Below are 25039 nucleotides of genomic sequence, written 5' to 3' on the forward strand. Positions count from 1 at the left end.
GGACACCCCACTTTGCATTTCTGATTCGATTTATTAAAATTCTTTCTCTTTGTTTCTTTGAGAGGCTTCTCATGGTTTATTGATCTTATTTATTTTCTCAAAGAATCAGCTTTTTCTTTTATTGGTCTTTTGGATTCTATTTTGGGATTCTAGCTCATTGATGTCTGGTACAAGTTTTATTATTTCCTCCCTCCAGCCTAGTTTGGACTACTTTTGTTGGTCATTTTCCAAAATCTTGAGCTCTAATTTATTCATGTAGGCCCTTTCTTTCTTCCTGATGAATTCTGGCAGAGCTATAATCTTTCCTCTTAACACTGCTTTTGCTGTGTCCCACAAGTTATGGTAGCTTGTGTCCTCATTCTCATTTGTTTATGGAAACTTTTTATTTCCTCTTTGATATCTTCTCTAAGCCAATGGTTGTTCATTACTTCCATTAAAGAAAATATTTCCTTGCTGAGCTTCAGTCTGTTTGATCTATGGAGACGTGACAAAGAAGTGTTGAAATCTCCTTCTAGTATTGTGTTGCTATCAATGTTTTTCTATAAGTCAATTAGAAGTTGTTTTTAATTATTTTGCTGGTCTGTCATTAGGATCATATACATTGAGGAGGGTGAGTTCTTTCTGATGTACATATCCCATGACCACTAAGAAATGACTTTCACTGTCTCTGATAACCTTTAGCCTGAAGTCCATGTGGTCTGATACTAGTATGGCCACTCCAGCTTTGTGGAGGTGATATTTTCTTGAAATCTTGTTTCCCAAACTTTTACCTTTAGCCCATGGGTGCTTTGATTGTTCAGATGTGTTTCCTGAAGGCAGCAGAATGAATGTTGGTTTCAGTTTTCTAATTCATCTTCCCATTCTGTGCCTCTGAATTGGCACATTTAGTCCATTGACATTGAGAGAGATTTTTGTGATTGGGATTTGTGCTCTCTTTATGTAGAATTTTTGTACTTGTGGGGATTGTCTTAGCTTAAAGTAGACCTGTTCATTCTTCTTGCAACAAAAATATGGAATGCTTTACAAGTTTGCATATCATCTCTGTGCAAGGACCATGCTCATCATTTTATCATTTCAATTTTAGTATATGTGTTAAACTTAGTAGGAGTTAATTTTTCCATATTTTTCTCTTCTTATTACTTTGAGTGTTGTCCTTCCTCACTCCTATGGCAGACAATGATTCCTAATCAAGGAATGTATTTCAAAGCAGCATGAATAAATAGATTTAGAAATTTAATGTCCCAGAAAGAAAAATATGGTTTTTACCATATTATCTTTTACCATACCCTAGGCATCAGTTTTACAAAATAATTCTTTTGGAAGATGGGATATGAGTTTGTTTAATGTCGTTCCCTGAAACCTTAATTAAGACCATTAAACTAGAGCCTTTTGCTTTTCTCGCCTCAGTCTCGTGTACATCTCCAGGAAAAGGTGGATGGTGTTGTCTGCACTTTGACCACCTTGAATGTATGTAGGATTTTTCTCCTGAAGGATGAGGTGAGAAGCATATTGATGATTTCATTCCACCTTATTACAAGTTCAACTTGAACGGAAGGTGAGACTCATGTGGCTCCTATAAAGGACAGAACAAAGGGTCTCAGTGAAGTTTAATGGCCAACTGATATTAACAACATAGATGACTCATAGTAACCTGTGTGCATCTTTGTGTATAGTGAGTTTCATATCTACTGATAGTGATTCTCAGTCATGACACATGGGCAAAACAGACCTGTAATTAAAAATCTAGTTCTCTTAGCAGAGTGGGCTCTCTGACGTGATTGAACAAGTTTGTAGTAATTTATTACTAAGCACATAAGTATTTTCAATGATGCGTACTTTTCGATCTAAAATTAATTCCAAATATGTCTAAAACAACAGTCTCCTGACCTCGCACCTGGCTTTCCTCACTGGGGCCCCTTGGAGATGGCGGGGTGAGATTCCCTCACCGCCCTGAGCATAGCCCCGGCAGCTGAAGACCTCTGCAACCAGCCATAGGTACGCTTAGAGACCACTCTTCCCAAGCTTGAAGGAGCCTCATGCATGAAGGAACTGGAAGAGGAACCCAAATGTGCGGGACCAGGGCATGAGATCTCCATGGCTGCTCAGATCAAGAATGTGCCCGCTCCTTCCAGATCCCCCATCTTCTAGTAATTAAGTGTTACAACCACGAACTACCCCTGGATCCATGTAATTCCCTCAATAGCCAACATCCAGAGACTGGATCTTATTTAGAAGACAGCAACTCTGATTGTCCAGTTCTCACTCTCAGAGAACCTGGTAGGCTTCTGCGAGTATCTTGCCCGCATGGTGGAGTCTTTGTTTCTGGTCAGTTTCTTTTGAGGTACAGAAGCTGCTTAATTTAAGATAGTTCCCTTTGTTTATCTCTGCTTCCAGTTGCTTGGCAAGTGGCGTGTTATATTTGAAGATACCTTTAGCTTCAATATCGTGGAGGGATTTGCCAACCTTGTCATCACTGTACCTGAGGGATTCTGGTGTGATGTTGAGGACTTTGACCTATTTTTATCTGACTTTTGTGCATGGTGTTAGGTAGAGGTCTGAGCTATTTTTTTTTTTGCATGCAGCTGTACAGTTTTTTCTGCACCGTTTGTTTAGAAGGACTCTCTTAAACCACTTCACGTTTCTTGCTCCCTTATCAAAGATTAGATGATTATATATTTGAGGGTGTGTGTCAGTATATTCAATCCTTTTCCATTGGTCTGCAGCTGAGCCTTTGTTTCAGTCCCATGCTGTTCTCATTATTATCGTTTGCAGTAGAGTTTGAGGTTGGGGAAGGTGTTGCCTCCATCGTCTTTCCCCCAAGAATTGCTTTAGCTATTCGTGTGCGTTTATTGTTCCATGTGAATTTCAGGAATGCTTGACCAATTTCTTTGAAGAATGTCATTCTTTGAAGAATACCCATGACATTCAATGGGATCAAGTTGAATTTTTACAATGCTTCTTGGAGAATGTCATTCTTTGAAGAATACCCATGACTTTCAATGGGATCAAGTTGAATTTTTACAATGCTTCTTGGAGAATTGCCATTTTGACAATGTTAATTCTCCCATTCCATAAGTAGTATATATGTTTCCATTTCCTCGTGTCGTTTTTAATTTCCTATTGTATAGGTCCTTTACCTCCTTAGTTAAGCTGATTCCAAGGTTCTTGATTTTCTGAGGCACGATTATGAATAGGATTGCTTTTTCATGTCACTTTCTTCTCTCTCATTATTTGCATATAAAAAATCCATAGACTTTTCGGTATTGAGTTTATAGCCTGCAATTTTACTATAAAAGTCTATTGCCTCTAGGAGTTTTTTCGCAGAGATTTTAGTATTCTCTAAATATTGTATGATATCTTCTGTGAATAGTGAGAGATTATTTCTACCTTTCATACATGAAAAACCCTTAATATCTTTTTCTTATCTATTTTCTCTTCCAAGTACTTCCAGTACTACATTGAACAGAAGAGCAAAATGAATTTTTACTTAGCACATTCTGTCTGTAAATTTCTATGCTAAGAACGGTGGAAGAAACAGTGATATCTTAGTAATTTACAAGTAAATTATGAAGACAGATAATTTAAAAGAATTTCTTTGTATAAATTTCCAAAATGTGTAGCTTTTATTAAATATATTAAAAATAAATCGTAGGTCTTGATTATACCATGAAGATTGTTTTCCTGTTAGAAGTTACCCTTCTAAAATGCAATAAAGAGACACATTTTGAAAATGTTGATTATTCGTTCATTCATTCAATGAATATTTGTTAGTCTGGTTGTGCAGTGCCTGCAGGAAGTCAACCTGTACCCTCAGGTGAGTGCATCAATAGTCTGATGGTGTCTTCATGCTTCCTGATAACCTCAAATCGCCACTGTGCCTCTGGCTGGCTCCCAACAACTCAGGACGACGTTTCCCGAGAAATTAAACTCCCGAAAGATATGTGGGGGCCATGTTCACAAACCTACCCCTGGCTCAGCTATACAAGCTAATGGATTGGTCTTGTTTCAGAGACCCATAGACAAATCTCGAAGATATCAACAGCCACAGTTAACCTTGGAACTGCAAAAGGCTGAAGACACTAGGGTAAATCGGAGGGAAGCAGTTTAGTTTGGTGCCCACCCAACCAGAACCCAGTGCAGCCACTTTCTCCCACAATACAAAATCGCCACCATGCCCTCCTCTGGTTTCCACCGTCTCAGGATGGCTCTCCCTGAAACATAACAGCTGAAAATTCGGATATGTGTGTTTTGTGACTGAAATCTCCAGGCTTTCTCTGGGCAGGATGGGCATCCCACACCCACTTCCCTGTACTTATGGAAGCCTCAGCAGTCATTTCCATACCTCAAAGCTACTCCAGGCTTACCTTCCTGATAAAAATGCTAAATTCCTTGAACAAACATGATGACCTCTTAGTACCTTTATGAGACCCTTAATGCACAAAATAAAAAGGAGACAAAGAGAAAGAATTAAATATCCTGCCATAGAGACAGGCTGGGGGTGGGGGTAGTTTGTTGGGGGATGGTTTTAGGGAACCAGGAATATTGGTTTTGGGAAATGTACACTAGAGGAAGGATGGAAGTTGGATCGTTGTATGACTGGAAGCAAATTATGAATAGATTTGTAATGGTCTATATCACAGATATTCAATAAATCATTAAAAATACTGATGTAACTTTAAAACCCAGCATAACTATTTTTGTGTTCTCTGTAGGAAAAAAATGTTACTCACCTGTGTGCCAATAGCTTGTAGAAAGCTAAACCCAAAGATATATCAATGACTGTCTTTGGCATGAATACTGTAATTGCAGCTATGGTATGTTTTAGAATCAGTTCGTGGACAAGACGCCAAGAGGAGCAGTGGCAAAGTGCATCAATGTTGAATGGATAATGTTTCAGAAGCTTGCAAGGGAGATGGGAAGATTTGGCATGAGAAAAGGGAAGAAACAGAAGAGTGAAGTACTAAAAGTATCATGAGAAAAATGCAAGGGAGGACATTTCCTGGCAAGTGTCACACTCTGTTGAGCTTTTGGTGAGGATAAGTATTAGAAAGTATCTTTCCCATTTAGTGGTAAAAAGGTTACTTTGATGGGTATATTTAAAATTTACTTTAACGATTAGAATCACTAAGATATACACAGTTACAAAGTTGCTCATAATTGAGTTTCAGTCATCTAATGTTCTAGAACCTTTCCAGTATATTGGGGCATTTTTGAAGGAATATCCCTGGTGCGAAGACTAGGGCATCTGAATCTTAACACATTTCACCAAATATATGATCTGTACTCACATGATTTACACTGTCTCCCCTGCTCTTTGATTTATGTTTTCATGCAATATTTCCTTGTGAACCTCACCTCAACTGAGGCTCCCTTTTTAAGACAAGTACATGTTTCTGGAGCATTACATATTTTTTGGTTTCTGGGAGAGTCTGTAAAGCAATGCTCAGGAGGTGTGGGGGCACTACAGACAATTTTCAGAAAACGTGGCCATGGTGCTTGGGGTCCTCTGAGTCTATGCAGCCTTTGAGACTCTGGCAATCATGTGGCGCTGGGAGTCAAATTGAGTGCATGTGAGACAAGTTTCATAAGCACTACACTATCTCTTGCGGCCCTGGGTATTAGATTTATGTCAGCATTCTGAGGTCCTCCCTTTTGTCAGAAAGCAGAGACTCGTGCAGGAGAAAGTGATAGAGACTTTAGGGTTTAGCTAGGTTGACTGAGTGGCTGGTGATACCATTAAGATTGGAACATAAAGTATAAATAAAACAAGAGCCCCGTGCTTTTTCCCGCTGAACTCGACACCCTCCACAGGGGGACAACTGCGGGGAACACCTGCAGCAGCTCCTTGGGACTGTCCATCACCTAATCAGCGCCTCCCCTCCAGCTGGGTAGGGGGAGCACAAGCCAGGTTCACCACTCCTCACCCGCAGCTCCCCGGGTTTTCCTGCAGAACTGGACACCCTCCAGAAGGGGACACCTGAGGCAGCTCAGGGGAAGTTATAGAGTTATGGAGAGGACAAAGGGGGAATACACAAGACTCTGAGAAAGATAAACTTGGTACAGGGTTATAAACCCATAAGAGGAGAAATTGCATGGGCCTGATGAATAGTGGGGTAGAGTCAGAGGAACAGTATTGCTGACAGGGCATTTTCTCTGCACGCAAGAAGGACCCAGTTCAATTCTTGCAATCCTTTATGGTCCTCAGAGAACCACCAGATGTGAAACTTGAGCGCAGAGCCAGGAGTAAGACCAGAGCACAGTCAAGTATGTCCCATCCCTGGTGTCCTCCAAAAAAAATGGGAGAAATGGGAGAGTCTGGGGATTAGGATTAAAAGAAAAAATTCGGAATAGGCTAAAGAAGAAAGATGAGTCAAAGGTGACCGGAAATAAAGTTAAAATTCTTTCATGGAGTCTGTGTTTATGCCTCATGGCCACTTTTGGAAAATAACGAAATTTGAGATACATCTCTAAAAGTTTCGGGTGGTCTAATCATAAATGATGGCTGGGGGTTGTGAACACATAGACTGGGGAATGAACCTTCCAGATGAGTGGTCAATGGCCTCAGAGTCATTCAAGGATGACTCTTAACAGGGACCAAGCCAAGAGAACTGTTGCAGCATGAAGCCTGAAGATGAGCTCCTGGGAGATGCAAAGATAAGTCACCATGTCCTCTGGCCCTCTGTTCAGCACCCCTAGCTGCACCATTTCCCTTATTCCTAACAATATTCAGAGTCGCTATCACGGTGACACTTTGCTAGCTAGTATCAACAATGAGGTCCATTGCCTCTGTAAGTCTTTGCATTTGTAAACTCCCCGCTGTGGGAAAGCCTGCTTTCAGGCAATGGCATCTGGACATTTCTGGCAGGGGGAGCTCAAATTATATTACCTTGAGGGGCTGCTCTGTGGTCTTCCATGGTTCCTGGTGCCTGTAGCCTTCTCTAAACATCGCTGTTAACTGCAGCTCACACAAGAACCAACGTTATCAGTGTCATTGGGGCTGCCTTGGGGGATGTACTGGACTAAGACATGCGCTCTAGGTCACCACGACCAAAGCGGTTGGTACCGCTTAACCTTGAGCCTGGAAGGTGGTGGTGGAAAGAGATGGTCCTGGGAGAGTTAATGGGGTGATGGATGGATGGCAAGGAAACCGGGAAAGGTAGGGAACTGGACAGCTGGTGATCATCATAGGAGAGTTGGTAGATGTGTTTTAATCACATTAATATGTTTTTCAGAAATGTTAAGCAAAACAAAAATATGAAAACAAGATAGGTTCCAAAGAACAGGTTACATATAAGACCGAGATAGCTGAAAGGGTTGGCATTCCTTCTGGAGCTTTCAATCATACCATTTACTAAGGTTGGTATTTTCACGTTACTTAGCTGTGGAGAGGAATAATGAGAAACAGAATGCCACCAGAAAAGCAAACTGGATGACCACCTTTCATAAAAGCCAGGTGAAAGGTGTTCACATGGATCCCAAATGCAAGTGGGTTAACAGGAACATATATTTAATTAAGTCTGCTTGGTACCAGTAACTACTTTTTTGGAAATGGAGGAAAACGAATACAGTTTCTGACACACTTGAGAATAAACTGCTAACAAATTTTCCCAGGAAAGGGTAGTTGACTGGCTGGGAACAGAAAAATTTGAAAAGTGTTTTGCTACCTTTCATGTATGGCTAAAGGAAAATGATCCCAGTAAACTCTCAAAATTAACAAGCTTCAACTCCCTTGAAGGAAAGTTGTATACAATGTGGAAAAAATGCTGGGAGAAAAGTCTGAAATGATGGGAAAAGAGACAATAAGTGCAGAAGGAAGGACTTGACATTTGGGTTCCTCTGAAAACAAAGCTTGAAACAACAAGATCTGGTGAGCACATGATTTACTGGGAATGGGATCTGAGAGGAAAATAGTGATATCAGGGATGTGAAAAAGGAACATCCAAATTAAGGAAGACTTAATTAGCTGATTACCACATGGGCAACATGGTTGCAAGACTACCAGAACTTACCAAGGAATTTACTTTAATTTTCTTTCTTTTATATGGTCAATTACAACATGTATTCTTTGCATAATTCAATGACAATTTGGAGTGTTCATTTCTTTCTCAATATTCTTGTCACTTGTGTAAGCATCTTAAACACCTGCTGTATAACAGAATTATTTGATCAGACTTAGTATTTACTATAATATTTAGTTGAGATTACTGAAAACTAGGTCTAAAATGAAGTTTGTTTTGATTAGTAGAAGTAGAATAGCGAGCACTAGGGATGGAATTAGTGATTATAGGGTATCACATTCAGTTCTTAATAAAACAAGTAAAAGAAAGTGTCCAAAAGAGACTATTGAAAAAGACATCCATCTCTGTTTAACATGTAAATTCAGCATTTTTTATATTAAATTGAAAATTAATTAATATTTCTGTATTTGGACTTTTAAAGACATTCAAGTTTGGTTAAGGAATCAAACACTGCCAATGAAATCATAAAAACTTAATCATAAAATCGTGATTACTACTTAAGTGTCCAAGGATGTCAGTGCTAAGAATTATTTCCGTTGATCTCACTTGTGCATATGATAGGCATATGAATACATACATCTGTGTGAATAAATAATTGATATCTAATTTAGAGTCTCACCATACATGGTTGTGGGTATTGTGAAATAGTTATATATATTTTCATAATTTTGCAATAACATCTCTGGGTGTGAATCCTTGAATCATAAATACCTTTTCGTATGTTCCAGCACTAGCTCCTCCCATATTAATTACTATATATATGACCTCCTAAGGAGTCATTTGCTTTTTTCACTTTGTTTTAGTCCTTCTCTCTCTATTTTCAAATGTGAGTTATCTGTATCAAATCAAGGTGCATGTATTTGGTGTGGCAATTTTAATCTTTATGAGTAATTTATATTTTATTCATTTATTTTTTAATTGAATCACCATAAGATGGGCTATTACAAAGCTATTTTATGCAGTTTACTTTTTAATCCTCTCAGTTAAGCCAGGGAAAATCTCTTACTCGGGAAATTCAGAATTTCCATATTTCAAGTGAATCAAAACGGATTGTTCTTGTATTTTTTATTTTTTATTATTTTTTTGATAGAAACGGGACCACCAAATAATGGGTGTTGGGAGGATCCTCCCAGGATGCATGCTGTTCTTTCAAGAAGCCAGAGAGACGTCTTCAGGCAGGAAGAGCAGCTCAGCAGCAGGGTCTCTTGGATGGGTTTGGTGCATTTTTATTTCAGAAATTGATTTAGGGTTTCTAACCAATCTGAAAATGGCTTGGGATTTAAAATGAAGGTCACATAAAGAACTGAGTGCTGAAAGGAGGAAAAGGATAAGCATGATAATCTTTCAGTACCTGTATTGCAAACCATAATGTGCAAAATGAAAGAATGGGGGGAACAGGAGAAAGAGACAGACAGCGAGACATACAGACACAGAGACAGACAGAGAGAGAGAGAGAGATAGACAGAGTCAAAGAGAGAAGAAAAGAGTCTGCCATCGATCACAGAGGCTGGCTGGGGGTGGGTGGCAGGAGGGAAAATGGGGACATTAGTGGTTGGAAATGTACACTGTCATGAAGGAATGGGTGTTGGAACACTATGATGGAAACTCAATCACAACTTTGTAGCTGTGTATCTGTGTAATTGTGCATTTAATTTAAACATTTTAAGGAAAAAATAAGATTTCAAATGAAAAATTATAGAGATTTCTGACGAAACAGGCATTCTGACAGAAACCTCACTGCTTGAGCAACAAAACTTTCAGAGAGGGCAATTTCAAAATTTCAAAAATTCCCATATTAAAGCAGTCAGAAGCAAAACCCCTGTTGTGTCCCCAGCCATAAGAGTGAGCTAAACACACTCTTTACGATAGCCAGAATCTGGGAAAAACCTGAGTGCCCCATAAATGAAGACTGGTTAAAGAAACATTGGTACATTGCCACAATGGAGTACTATGTAGGGGTTAGAAAAGATGAAGTCATGAAATTTACATACAAGTGGTACTATATAGAGAGTATCATGTTAAGCGAAACGAGTCAGAAAGAGAGGAACAGACAGGGCAAGATTGCATTCACCAGGAGAACATAAAATAACAAAATAGGAGACCAACTCCAAGAGTGGCCGAGGTTAGTGTCAGGAATTTTTCTTCATAGCTTGGAGACCAACCACACTCGCTAGCAGAAAAGGCAGCTCAGATAGAGAACGGAGCACCAAATAAAGGGTGTTGGGAGGATCCTCCCAGGATGGGAGAGCATGCTGAACATAGACTATTAGAACAAACATGATTGTCACTCAATGCCTCTTTTGCAAACCACAATGCCTAAAAAGGAGAGAGAGAACCAAGGGGAATGCCCTGCCACAGAGTCAGGGTGGGAGGAGGGGAAGGGGGATTGGAGCGATACTGGGACCCATTGGTGTTGGGAAATGGGCACTGGGGGAGGGATGGGTATTTTATCATTGTATAATTGAAACCCATGCACAAAAATTTGTAAGTCTACAACTGTACCTCATGGTGTCTCAGTAATAAAAATTTAGAAATTAAAAATAAAAAAAATTGGAACATAAAGTAAAAATGAAACAAGAGAAAGATCTAACAATAGCAAAGAGGACTATAGTACTCAAAACGTTGACAAACAGGCACATTGGCAAGTATTTTTAAATACGCATCCAGGAGAGAATATAGCATTGTTCATGAACAAATCTACTATATGGATTCCTCTCATCCTTGAAATGGAAAAGGACAATATGTTACAGTTACCAATTTGTAAATAAGATATATACCACCTATTGCTTGCTAGGTTTCTATGCTTTACCAAGTATTATTCTAATTTTTAAATTTACTTTAATGATTAAAACAGTGTTTGCCTGCATTAAACTTTTTAATTAAACGTTTTATTAGAAATGATTTTTAATTATTAAAAATGTTTTATTCACATTTCATTTTCTAAAAGAAACATATAGGCCAAAGAGCTAGTGCAGCATATAGAGGGTGTTTACCTTGTATGCAGCTAACCTGAGTTCAATTCCCAGAACCCTGAGCCCACCAGGGGTGATCTCTGGATACAGAGTCAGAAGTGAGCCCAGAGCTCATCTGGGTGCGGTCCCCTCCCCACATAAAAAGAAGAATAGAAAAGAAAAACATATAACTGATTCTTGAGTAACATAGAGCTTAAGGGTGGTAACTCCTCTATAACGTTTGAAAACCCCCAAATTTAATAGATAGTCTGCTCTTGACCAAGAAGATGGTTTTGTAATAGTATTTAATTCCATTGTCTGCAAGTACTGATATGTGTGGCCTGTCAATCTGTGAATTTTGATACATTTAAAAACTTATAATGGATTTTATAATAGACTTTAAAATAAATTTGTATTTTATGATAGTAAGTGATAATTTATAATTTTATTTTTGTGGGGTATTTGGGCCATAGTATGTGTTGCTTGGGACTTCAGACTCTGTGCTCAAGGGTCATTCCTGGTGGTGCCAGCCATTAATTTGGGTTGACTGTGTGCATGGTAAGTGCTTTAACCCCTATACTAAGTCTGGGTTTCAATCAAATAAACTATCCGCATATATTTTATACATGCATGGCATAATTTTCCTTAGATTTTTTTATATTTCTAGGATATATTGATCATCTTTAATTATTTTACATCCATACCAATATCCAAAAATTTTCAAAATATAATTATTGAAAAAATATCTCTCAGAAGTGCAAATTTGTATTGTTCATGGGATAACTATATTAAGAAGAAAATAGAACCACAATAAACATATAAGTAAAATGGAGGTACATTTTTTGGAGTCATTCAATTATGTATTTATATTAGTCTATATATAAGTATGATTTTTAAATAATCAATTTCAGTTAGTATAAAATGTTAATTGAGCTTTTATAATTGTAATGTTTACTGAGAAGATAACATTGATGTGAACTCTATATCTATTTGTCTACTTTTGTAATTGTTTACTTAAGATCAATTATTAAATTATAACTTACTTGTGACGTGATATGTCACTCAGGACAAAAGAACTTGGCTTGCATGTATGAAACTTTGGTTCTATTCTTCGCACTATAGAAACAAAGGCAAAGTCATGAACTGTGGTTGGAAATATGCCTCGGTGATAAAGTATTTGCCTCACATTTCTGAGGTTATGGGTTTGATCCCTGAATTTCCATAGACACACACAAAAGCTAACTTACAACAAAGTCTCACACTGGAGACCTGACTGGGGCCGCTCGAGAAAATCGATGAACAACGGGAGGACAGTGCCAGTGACAGTGACTTAAAGAACATTAAACTGCTTTAAAATATATATTGTCTAACTATTATACAGATTTAATGCTCAATCAAAGAGCTTGAAAAGGTCTTTTTTCTAGCACCTCTGCTAGGGAAAGATAGCACCTGATTTTTCAATATTTGTAATTTGGGGGGACATTTTAATTTCTCATTTTAATTTGTGCTCTTTGTCTACTAGTGAGCTTGAAAATTGCTCTTGTATGGTACTACATGGAAAATATTATGCTATGGGAAATGAGTCAGAAAGAGAGGGACAGACATAGAAAGATTGCATTTTTCTGGGTAACATAAAGGAACAAAATAAGAGTCTAACACCCAAGAACAGCTGTGATAAATACCAGGTTGTTCACTCCATGGCTTAGAGGCCAGCTGCACTGTCTAGGGGTAAAGGCAGCACTGATAGAGAATGGAGTACACAATAAAGGGTGCTGGGAAGATCTGCCCAGGATGGGAGATGCCTGCTGAAAGTAGTCTAAGGACCGAACAGGATTGCCACCCAATGTCTCTTCTGCAGACCACAGCACTCAAAGGGGGAGACAGAACAAAAGGGAGTGCCCTACCAAAGAGGCAGGCTGGGATGGGGGGTGGGGGGTGGGAGGGATACTGGGATTGGTGGGAATGGATATTGGGCACTGGTGGTGGGATGCGTATCGATCACTGTATAACTGAAACACAAGCGCAACAACTTGGAAGTCTATAACTGTACCTCACGGATTTTCACTAATAAAACAAAACAAAACAAAAATTTAAAAAAAAAAGAAAATTGTGCTTGTGTTTACTAGTCATTTACACTTCTTTCAATAGAGATTATATGATCATGGTTTATGCTTATTTTTTCGATTCAAGTTTAATAGCTAAATACTGATTTTTTTTAAAGCACAAATTTATTCAAAGCATTCATACTTGGCCCATCATATATCATATTAATTGCCAGTATTTGTTGGTTTTGCTTGTTTTTTGATCACTTAATTTGGTTTTTGTCCTTTTCTTTCAGATTGTAAAATTTTGAGACAAATGAGCGTATGTTTTTCTTTATCTTCTACAGTTTTAAACTGAGAACAACTGTTTGTTTTGTACAAATAAGATACCTGTGCATTTACTATTTCTTCTCATTTTATTTACATTTTAACACATCTCGATTCATCTACAACTTATCCTAGTAAGTGTTGTCATATTGAAAGAAAACACCATTTTTTCAATCAGAGCACTGTAGCCCTGTCCTCCAGCAGTTCTTCCATTTGCTGGAGCGGAACCAGTAATATCTTACAACAAATTGTGAGACTTGTTGTCACTGGTTTTGGCCTATCGAATAGGTCATGGGGAGCTTGCCAGGCTTTTGCTATGTGGACGAGATACTCTGGGTAGCTTGACCGACAGAGGAATCGGAATCAGGGCTGGCCTCCTTCAAGGCAAATGCCCGACCCGCTGTGCTGTGATCGTTATCTAAAATATACTAGTAGTACCAAATGTTGTTTCTTTAGCAGTGCAATATAAATGATTATTTCGCAATTTTCTTGATTTGTTAATGAGATATGTAAGCTCTTGAGTATAATAGGAGTATTTTTCTAAAACAAGAGTCTGAGGAATGTGAAACTGTTATAACTGTCTTGTAGGATTCCATCTCCCTAGCATGCTTCATTCTCCCCCGCTTTCTATCCAATCCGGTCTTCTTCTTGGGATTCTGACCTCCTGATTGGCTAGCCTCTACCTTTCACCTGCCTACTTTATGACATCATTCTCCCACCAAACCAACCACCAACTGGTAGAATCTTGGGGGTCCCATGCAGTTGTTTGTAAACAAATGTGAATCATCATGGTAAGTGACGAGTGACCAATGACCACTCACCAGTGAGCAGTCGTCTATACTGAACACTTGTGGTCTTAAACCGCTTCAGTGCTCAGACATACCGTTTCCTCTTCTCGTCTACCTTTCATCGGTATTTCCTCTTCTCTGACCATGTCAGGTAAGGATTTATTATACCTAAACTTAGCAGTCAAGTAAAAACAGCACGGAGTAATGAAAGAAAGTATTCAAGTAGAATTTTATAAGCCTCATTTTAGCTTGACTTTGACATTTGCTGTGTGATTTTAGACATTGACTTACTTTCTCTGACATACAAAGTGTTTTTCCTCATTGATTACATTATATTTTAGACATACTTAGGAGCTCAAATACACACATTCACAAACACACACACATATATATGAGTGTTGATTCTCTGTGTTTCTTTTTACTATTAATAGTAAATTTTACATGATATCCATTGAAAACAAGTAAATCAGAGACAGTATTTTTACAGAAACAGAAAATATAGATGCTGTTGAAAACTGTCAATATACACTAGCATGAGTTCTCTGTAATGGTCTCTCCACATGTATTTATACTTCAGTATTTTAAATATAGTGATATTACATAGTAATAATCATTGACCTTTGATTTTTCTATTTAAACCAGGTAATAAAAAATATGGGGCATTGGAAAGGTGTGGAGTGCTGAGCGGTAGGGTGGCAAGCCCTCAAAGGTAACAAAGTTTGGGATCACTTTCATCAAGAATTGACCAATAGTATCCAAGACGATATGGGGGACAATAAAATTGGAAAGAAAGAAAGAAAGAAAGAAAGAAAGAAAGAAAGAAAGAAAGAAAGAAAGAAAGAATAGGAACGTCAAGTATAAAGGAAAGGGAAAACGTTTGGAAAGAATGTTGAAGAGAACCAAAGATTTTAAATCAAAAAAGAAAGAATATATATTAAATATGCTGAGATAAATACACTGAGGGCAAGTCCAAGCAATATACTTCAATAAATGCCAGGACTAGAAAGGATATTATGCCTTGAATAGGGTACCATTAGGAAAAGCAGTTTATCAGAAAGCCATCCTTGCTGGTTTTTTCCCTTATTATCTCTTAGAACACAGTACTTGGTACTTGACAATTTGAGAATAAACATGCTTCAGAAATTATACTTCCCATGAATAGCTAATAGTGCTTCTCTAGGGTGGTGGAAGACACAGAATCTTCAATGTTATTATTACTTTCTGGTTTTTAAGTACATATACGCGCTGTCTGTTAAAATAAAAAAATGGTATATTCTAACTTGAATCAGGAGATTTAATTCATTTGTGTGGTAAGTAGGTTCCAGGTTAAAGCTGCTTGTCATCTTTACAAATATTATTTCATGTGATTTTTTCTTCCTAACATGAGAGTATTTTGATAATAGTGAACTTCTGTTTTTAGATCCTAAGAGTAAATAGAAAAATCAAGTCTCACATGTCTAATTACACATTTTTGTCATATTTGTGAATTATGATTTTTCCTACATTAAAGATAATTTATTAGATTTTGGTGCTCATTTATTAAACATTGAGAAGAACGTTTTCCTGGTTGATGAATATAATTCTAATCTAGGGTTTGAAAATAAATTTGCAATATTTTGTGATCACTTTTTAAATGGTCTTTTCTGTTTCTTGTGTGATCAAGTGAAATCCTCTGCTATGTTTAACACGTGTTGTTTGCTGTTTAATATTCAAAGGTACTGATGAGAATAATTTTTTGTACTTTCGAAATTTCTTTCTGAATTTTGCTCATTTCAAACATGTCTTGTCTCTGAAATACAATCACGATTACTCCTATTTTCTTTTTGTTATGTAGTTACTGGTAAATCCTTTCTCTTCAATGGAGTGGTAAAGTGTGCCCTCAAAAATCACCTTCTATTCCATTTTTTGGCTAGCAGTTTTTTCTAAAATAGAATACTGTCTTCATATTTTTTATGTGGAACAATTTATTAATAACCTTATTGTACTGTTTTATTTGGTTTTGTTTGGAATCACATCCACTGTTATTCAGGGCTTACTCTTGGCTCTGCTCTCCACAACTTACTGTACAATGCTGCTTGCTACAGAGCCCAGATTTCATTACTGTCTATATACTTCTTTTACAGTTCTGTGATACATATTTTTCATGATATTTTCTTTACACTTCCTCCTATGTAAATCATATGAAATAGAAAAATTATATTCATGTATGCATTATTATTCTCAGAATTATTAGTAACTTCACAGTAGATAAACAACGTAAGGCACAGAGTTTAAATAAAGTTTTCCTTCCAAAAACATTACTTGGGAGAAACTCAAGTAGTCATTTTTGAAGTGGATCAAAAATGAGGGTAACCGTCAGGGCATCCACAAGATTAAGTCGTATGTGAACCGAAAGTAACAGGTACTCATGGCACAAGTCAAATGGAAACCTGATGATTACAATGGTAATAGTTGTAAAGACCACAAATGCTTATATTAATGTAAGGTATCTTTCTTCCGGTTTCTGGCCTTGTAGTGATCATGCAGGGTCCTGGACAAAAGAACACATGCTTTAGTTTGTGTAACATGGAAATTCCTAAGGGACAGAGATATATAGTACTGGAGGGGATAACGCACTTGCCTTGTACACAGCCAATCCAGTTGAATCTCTGTCACAGCATACACTCTCCCGAATGTTATAAGGGGTTACTCCAGAGTGTAGAGCCAGGAAGAACCCAAGATCACTGTCAGTTATTGGTCCATACTCTACACCACCCTACGCCCCGCCCAACAAAATTTATTGGAATATATGAAATCTTTTTGCACCTCTGGGCCTCAGGTTTCTTCTTGTCCATAGACTTCCTATTTGAAAAAGCTTCTATTCTCGGAGATAGCATAGGAGTCAAATGGATAGCAAGCTACAGGCATTTCTAGGGTAAGGAGAGACTATCTGTAAGCAAGAAATCCAGGTACAGACACAATCACCTGGTTCTTCTACAGTTCTGTGTTCACTTTGGGAGCATGATATCAAATACACAAAGTGACAAAAGGTTCCTGGCTTTGAATCACCCCAAATTGTTGGAATTTTGGAAATTCAGTTGACTGTTGGTACTAGAAGCATCTTGATGGCTTAAAATTTAAGTTCATATTGTTCCTCTCAGCGTTGAAGGAGATTATTATTCTCACAGATTTTGTTTACAACCCTCTTGTTCCTTACAGAAAATTTTCAAATTCCATCTTTATTGGGAAATGCACATACTCTGCAGCTTTCCTTTCCCATGGTTAACGATGCAGCTTCCGTAACAGGAAGTGTCTGCATATACTCCAGTGTATCTGCTTCAGCTGGTATTTCTGCTTGGCTCCTGCCCTCAGCCTCTGGCACCTCTTTCCAACCACTGATGGGTAGTGCCTATCTTTACCAACATTTCAGCACAACAATGCTATCTGGAGTGTTTCACCAGAGTCATATATCCACCTCAGCTGCTTCCTACCCGAGTGTTTTGGAATGGGATCTTGCAGGAAGTGCTGAAGAGAAGTCTTCCATGGGAGACTTTTCTGTGACTGTCCTTGCCCAAGACACCGCTGTCTCTTCCATGTCTATGGCAGCTCGCTATGAGAAAATCCTAGATACCAACAACACGGTGTCTGTGTACCCATCACTTTCTGCCAGTCTTGTTGAGAGAACACCATCTCTGGTTCCACATCAGAGTCGAAGCCTGTCACTTCCCTACCAGGAACGAAGTCATGTGTATTACAATCATCAAGGCACTCTGGTAACTCTCCTTTCTGGCCTGCAGTCCTATGACTCCATGTCATACATAGATCAAAATGTCTCTGCCCCCCAAGCTTACAGCAACTCATCTAGAGAAATATTTATGGCTCTGAAGGAGGTCCAGCCGCCAAATAACCAAATACCAGCCTCCTCCTCTGGAATCGACTTCTCTCTGTCTGCTCAATCCATCACAGAATCGAGTTATCAAGGTGAGTAAAACGGAGAGAAGGGAAGGAAAATTCAAAAATTGGGATCAAAAAAGAGGAAAACTGTCCGTAGACAGGTGGTATTCATATACACTGAGATTTTTAAGTTTATGAAAAGTACTTAACTAAACTCAGTTCATGCTTACTTCCGTAACTCCTTTTACAGCATGTTATTTTCACTCTCAACATAAGAGCTCCTAATGGAGATTGGAAGGTATGATGTTAAATAGACATCTAGGTTTCATATAATGAAACTTCAGGAGCACACAAAAGAATGCCACATTTTTCCCTAGTTATTTCATTTATTTTTTAATTTTTATTAGTTAAACATAAGGAGGGACAGATGTAGACTTAAAATTATTGTGCTTGTGTAGAAAGTAGACTATGGACTGAACATGTTTGCCACTCAATGCCTCTTTTGCAGACCACAACACCCGAAAGGAGAGAGAGAACACAGGGGATTGCCCTGCCACAGAGACAGGGGGGATGGGGGGATGGGGGTGGGAGGGATATTATTCATGGTGGTGGAAAATGGGCACTGGTGGAGGGATGGGTATCTGATCATTGTATAATTGAAACCAAAGCACAAAAAATTGTAAATCTACAACTTTAAAAAAAATAAAATAAAATAAAGGGAAAAAAATATTGTGCTTGGTTTCATTTATACAATGATGTAGTACCTATCCCTCCACCAGTGCCCATTCTCCAGCACCACGGTTCCCAGTATTCCTCCCACCACCATAACCCCCATCCCACTCAACCTCTGTGCAGGGAATGCCACATTTTTCACATTCTATTTCAGCAGTCCTCAAGAATTACCACACTAAATGTAAAATACATGTCTTAAACTAGTATTTCGTTATTTTCTTAAGAAGTTTCAGAACTCTTATTGTAATGGTACATTTTATCTTTCCCTTCCATTAATGAACAGCAAGGTTCTAAATACACTTGTGGTTCAGAGATTCTGACTCAAATCATGAAACCTAGAATCTGTACTCCAGCACAAATATCATGCTGAAGTAGTGCTTCATTCATACTCTTATTCTATGATATTAACGTCCTCTTATTTTTCCATGAAAGTGAATAAATTGAGAGTACAATACATTACAATGCTAAGCTCTGTATGGCATTTATTAGTTTGAAAATCTATAATTTGTTTTAAAAACCTTTTGTTTGTCGGACGCTGAAGTTGTGTCAGAGACCGAAGGGCTCAGGGATTACTCCTGGATCTGTGCTAGGGATCACTGCTGAAGATGCTTAGGAGATCATACGTGATACGAAAGATCAAACTGACGTCAGCTGTGCGCAGGGCCATTGCCTTACTAACTATACTATCCCTCTGTCCCAAGTCTCTTATTTTTCAAGTTAGTTTACACAGAAACTCTTTCAAAAACAAAGAAAACCAAAAAACAAGAACATCACATGACAAACAGTAAGAACTACAATATTTACCTCCAATCTTCAAGCACAGGGACTTGTCCATTTTCCTTAGAATAGCCAGTAACAATGCCTTGACTATTGCTGGTAGGTGCACTGTTGTTGCACCACTAGTTTTGTGGAGTGAATATCTCATTTCGCAGGCACTGATTTCTTCCATGGTTCTTTTAAGTGTTGAATTTCCTGGGGAGGAAGACTTCCCAGGCATCGCAACCTTCAGGGAAGACATTTGGTCTGCAACAAATTTCCGAATTGCCCCCATGTTGCAGTAGCAGGATTCAAAGACCTGAGTATAATCCAGCACCTGAGATTCAGGAAGTTCCCATAATATCTCCAGCCAAAGTAACCTGGCGCTGACCCCAACTCCAACTCAGTAACAAAAAGTTAAGAATTTTGATCAGATGAAAACTGGGCTTTCAAAACCTCTGGAGACCTACCAGATCCCAGTAGACTTAGATCAATGCAAAGATCTGCAGGTAATGAACACCACTGACACAATCACTCTGAAGCAGGTGCAAGAAAACTCAAGTGGAACTAAGGGGACCTCCCATGCAAAACAGAACAACAAAAAGGAGGCTTCTGAAACTCTTGAGGGAGAACCCAAGGCCAAAATCCAGCCAAACATCCGAGAATGCATGCTAAGTGGAGCGGGGATTTTTCGTAATGATGCAGTCAGTGATACGTGTCCTAAGACCAAAGCCAAAGCTAACAGCAAATCTCACAAAGCTGCCTCCAGCAGTATCAGCAAGACAAAGAGCCATGGGCAAGAGAAGATAAAAAACACCAGAGAAAACTCTAAGAAAGCTAAGGAGTGTAAGCAGCCAGGGAACAAGCTCAAGGCAGAAGAAAAGCCCACCATTGGCAAGAGGAAACGCAAGGAAGCTCAACCTGAGCTTTGCCAAGAGGCAGTTAAAAAGCCCTGCTGGTACCTAGGCATACACATGCTGGATTCTGTCCAAGTGTTTCATGCTTTGGGGAAGGAAAGTGATCCAAAACTTGGAATCACTTCCTCCCAGGTCCTGAGTACTCAAAGAAGCCTAAAGATGTCAAGCCATCCTCAGCTGTCAAGCTATGGCTAGGTGCTACACAGGAAGGAAAAGGCCTTGAGAAATCTCAGGTCAAAGCACACAAACCAAGTAGCAGTGCTGAAAAACGCTCATCGCCAGCAAAGTCTGAGCTGCCACATCCTGGGAAGGTCAAATTGGTACCTTTGCCTTTTCTTACCATGGAGAATCCACAAGCTGCACCTGTTCCTCGGAGACGACAATCTTTGTCCTCACATGGTCCTGCTGCAGCTTACCATGCCAAGCCTGGCTCTACCAATGCAGCTCAGCCAACCAGTGCCAATTCTTCCCGGTCAACCACTGCATTTTTGTCGGGTTCTGCTAAACCTGCTAAGTCCATTTCAACCAACCCATCTCGACCAGGTTTGCAGAACCCTAGTAGCCGACCTATTCGTCTCCCCACAGCTTCTAGACCTGCTCCCTACAACAGCACCTGGCACTTCTCTCCAGCGTGAACCTCCTCCAGTCTCTGTGAACCAGCGGCAGTCGTCACCCAAAGGTCAGAGTCAGTTTCTCCTCCAAGATTTCCGTTTCCAATCGATTCCATGGAGAAAGCCCAATGTTCCCGAGCCAGTCATATCAAAGCCCATCACCAAAGAGCAGAGACCAGAGCGTGAGGCTATGAAAAGGAAGGCTCTGCAGGAGCGTGAGAACGCTGCCAAACTCACCTCTTTGGGGGAAAGTGTAGTACTTTATTGAGAGGGAAAAGAGATGGACATCTCTCTCTACTATGGCTACGTAATGGGAGTAGCTGGAATGGTAGGTTCCATTTGAGGTACCAGATGGTTTTCCTAGGCAAACACTGACATGCCATACACCATTTATTTATTCTAATATATTTTTTCAAATTAAAGAGATGCATCATAGTTATTTGTTTGTTAATAAAAATTCTAAATTTTGAGATGCTGCCTCTTGTGGTTGTTTTGGGGAGTGGCTGGGGGTCGAAGGATGGGATGGGAAAGAATGGGAAGTTAGAGACAGGAAAAAGGATGAATAGACAAAACTCTACGAAATACAAACTTAGTCCAGGGTTATAAAGCCCATCATAGGAGAAATTGCATGGGCCTGATGAAGAGTGGGGTAGGGTCAGAGGAAAAGTATAGCTGACAGGGCATTTGGTCTGCAACCACGAAGGACTCATTTCATTTCGTGCAGACTTTGATGGTCCCCAGAGACCCACCAGATGTGGAACTTGAGCACAGAGCAGACAGTAAGACCAGAGTACAGTCAAGTATGCCTATCCCTGGTGTCCTCGAAAAAAAATGGGACAAGTGGCACAGTCTGCAGTTTTCGGTTAATAGAACAAATTTGGAATAGGCTGAGAAAGTCAGATGAGTCTAAGATGACCAGAAGAAAAGTAAAAATTCTTCAATGGACGCTCTGTTTACATCCCATGGCCACCTTTGGAAAATAACCAAATTTGAGACACATCACTAAAAGGTTTGGGTGGTCTATCAATAAATGATGGCTGGGGATGCGAACACAAACACTGGGGAATAAACCTACCAGATGAGTGATCAACGCCCTGAGAGTCATTTAAGTATGACTCTTAACAGGGACAAAGCCAAGAGAACAGTTGCAGCTTTAAGCCTGAATATCAGCTCCTGGGAAATGCAAAGATAAGTCACATGTCCTCAGGCCCTCTGTTCAGCACCCCTAGCTGCACCATTTCACTTATTCCCAACAATATTCAGAGTTGCTATCATGGTGACACTTTACTAGTGAGTTTCAACAATGCGGTACACTGCCTTTGTAAGTCTTTGGATTTGTAAACTCCCCAAGTTAGCCAAGCCAGCTTTCAGGAAATTTCTGGTGGGGGGAGCTCAAATTATATTAGCTTGAGGGGCTGGTCTTTGGTCTTCCATGGTTCCTGGTGCCTGTAGCTTTCTCTAAACATCGATTTTAACTGCAGCTCACAGAAGAACCAACTTTATAAATAGCGTTGTGGTTGCATTGCGGTAGGTACCATACTAAGACATGCGTCCTAGGTCACCACTCCCAAAGCAGTTGGTACCAGTTGACCTTGAGCCTGGAAGGTTGTGGTGGAAAGAGATGGCCCTAGGAGAGTTAATGGGGTGATGGATGGATGGAAAGGAAACCGGGAAGGGTAGGGAAGTGGAAAATTGGTGATCATCATGGAATAGTTTATGGATGTTTTTCAAATAAGTTAAAATATTTTTTGAAAGGAGATTCAAGACAAAAATACGAAAATAAGATAGGTTCCTAAGAACAGGTTACATATAAGACCGAGAGAGCTGAAAGGGCTGGCATTCCTTCTGGAGCTTTCAATCATACCATTTACTAAATATGTTATTTTCACATCACTTAGCTGTGGAGAGGAATAGTGAGAAAAAGAATGCCACCGGAAAAGCAAACTGGGAGACCACCTTCAATAAAACCAGGTGGAAGGTGTTCACATGGATCCCAAGTGCAAATATATGTCAACAGGATCACATATTTAACTAACTCTGCTTGGTACCAGTAACTTCTTTGTTGAATATGGGGGGAAATGAACGCAGTTTCTGATTGACCTGAGACTAACCAGTTAATAGATTTTCCCAGGAAAGGGTAGTTGACTGGCTGCGAACAGAAAAACGTGAAAAGTGTTCTGCTACCTTTAATGTATGGCTGGAGGGAATTGATCCCAGTAATCTCTTAAAACTAACAAGCTTCAACTCTCTTGAAGGAATGTTGTATTCACTGAGGAAAACATGTTGGGAGAAAAGTCTGAACTGATGGGAAAAGAGAAAATAAGTTTGAAAGGAGGGCTTGAAATTTGGGTTCCTCTGAAAAGAAAGCTTGAAACAACAAGATCTGGGGGTAACATGATATACTGGGATCTGAGCAGGAAAAGAGTGATATCAGGGATGTGAACAAGGGAAATCCAAGTTAAGGAAGACTTAGCTAGCTGACTACCCCATGGTCAACATGGTTCCAAGACTACGAGAAATTACAAGAAATTTACTTTAATTTTCTTTCTTTTATATGGTCAATTACAACATGAATTCTGTGCCTTCTTCAAGCAGAATTTTTCTTTCTCAATATTCTGTTCATTTGTGTAAGCATCTTAAACAACTTCTGGATAACAGAATTATTTGATGAGACTTATTTTTTACTTCAATGGTTAGTTGAGATTACTGAAAACTGGGCCTAAAGAGAAGTTTGTCCTGATTGGTACAAGTAGAGAATGGAGGTCTAGGGATGGAATTAGAGATTATAGGGTACCACATTCAGTTCCTAATAAAACAAGTAAAGGACAGTGTCCCAAATAGATTATTGAAAAAGATATTCATGTCTATTTAACATGTAAATTCAGCATTTTCTATATTTAATTAAAAATGAAAGAATGTTCCTATATTTGGTCTTTTAAAGACATTCCAGGTTGGTTAAGGAAACAAACACTGCCTATGAAATATAACAACTTAATCATAAAAACCTGATTACGACTTAAATTTACAAGAATGTCAGTGCTAAGAATTATTTCCCGGGATCTCACTAGTGTACATGATAGTCATATGAATACACCTGTGTGGATATATCGCTGGTATCTAATTTAGAGAATAGATATATAGAGATTAGATCACATAGCCGAGTGTGATCTCAACTTTTCTACACACTCCCATGCCCCACACACCCAAAGACTTCTACTAATCCTTATAGATCCATTACTTTTCCTCCTCCCCTCTCCCAGAGTCTATTAAAATTTCTTTTCAAATACTAATGTAATGCGCTTTAGAAAATATTGAGTTAAACTTAATTGTTGTCATTTAGCTTTTAGATAGAGAACAAAGAAAGTCTTATTAAAAGTGTATTTTGGTATTCTTTGAAAATGGTAATAAGTACATTATCATTGAGTCCCTGAATATACATTATATAAAGTATTTTGTGAGGAATTCCCTATACAAATCAGTACTCGAAGAAATAAATGACTTCTCTGAATGAGAATAAACTGGGACATTTCAAAGTATCAATCAGTGAATCAAAGATGAATCGTAGCATTCTATAGAAAAAATGATCTTGATGTAATCTAGTCAACACCATTACATTTTTTTCTTATACCAGCTGATAGTGCTTTTAATTTTTTAATTTTTATTTAATTATTTTTATTAGTGAAACACCATGAGGTGCAGTTGTAGACTTACATACCTTTGTGCTTGGGTTTCAGTTATACAAGAATCAAGTACCCATATCTCCACCAGTGCCCATTCTCCACCACCAGGGAACCCAGTGACCCTCCCACCCCCCATCTCCCCCACTCCGTCCCACCTCAGGGCATTCCCTTTTGCTTTTTCTTTGTTTTAGGGTGTTGTGGTTTGCAATGAAGGTCAATACTATTACATTTTCAAAGAAGAACATAGGCCCCTATATGTTCAAGACACTACTACTGTCATGCGGTTCTTCCCAGCATGTACCCTGCTCCAAGCCAGCCCTTTGGAAATATGCTGGGAAGGACAA

General features: G+C 38.9%; 1 pseudogene; it reads right to left on the bottom strand.

Moving 5' to 3' along the window:
* Positions 1 to 1004: 1004 nt before the first annotated feature.
* LOC130016145 (uncharacterized) lies at positions 1005 to 1098 on the bottom strand (annotated as a pseudogene).
* Between the last annotated feature and the right edge of the window lie 23941 nt (positions 1099 to 25039).

This window comes from Sorex fumeus, unplaced genomic scaffold (assembly GCF_029834395.1).
Source record: "Sorex fumeus unplaced genomic scaffold, SorFum_2.1 ptg000146l, whole genome shotgun sequence".
Taxonomy (NCBI): Eukaryota; Metazoa; Chordata; class Mammalia; order Eulipotyphla; family Soricidae; genus Sorex; species Sorex fumeus.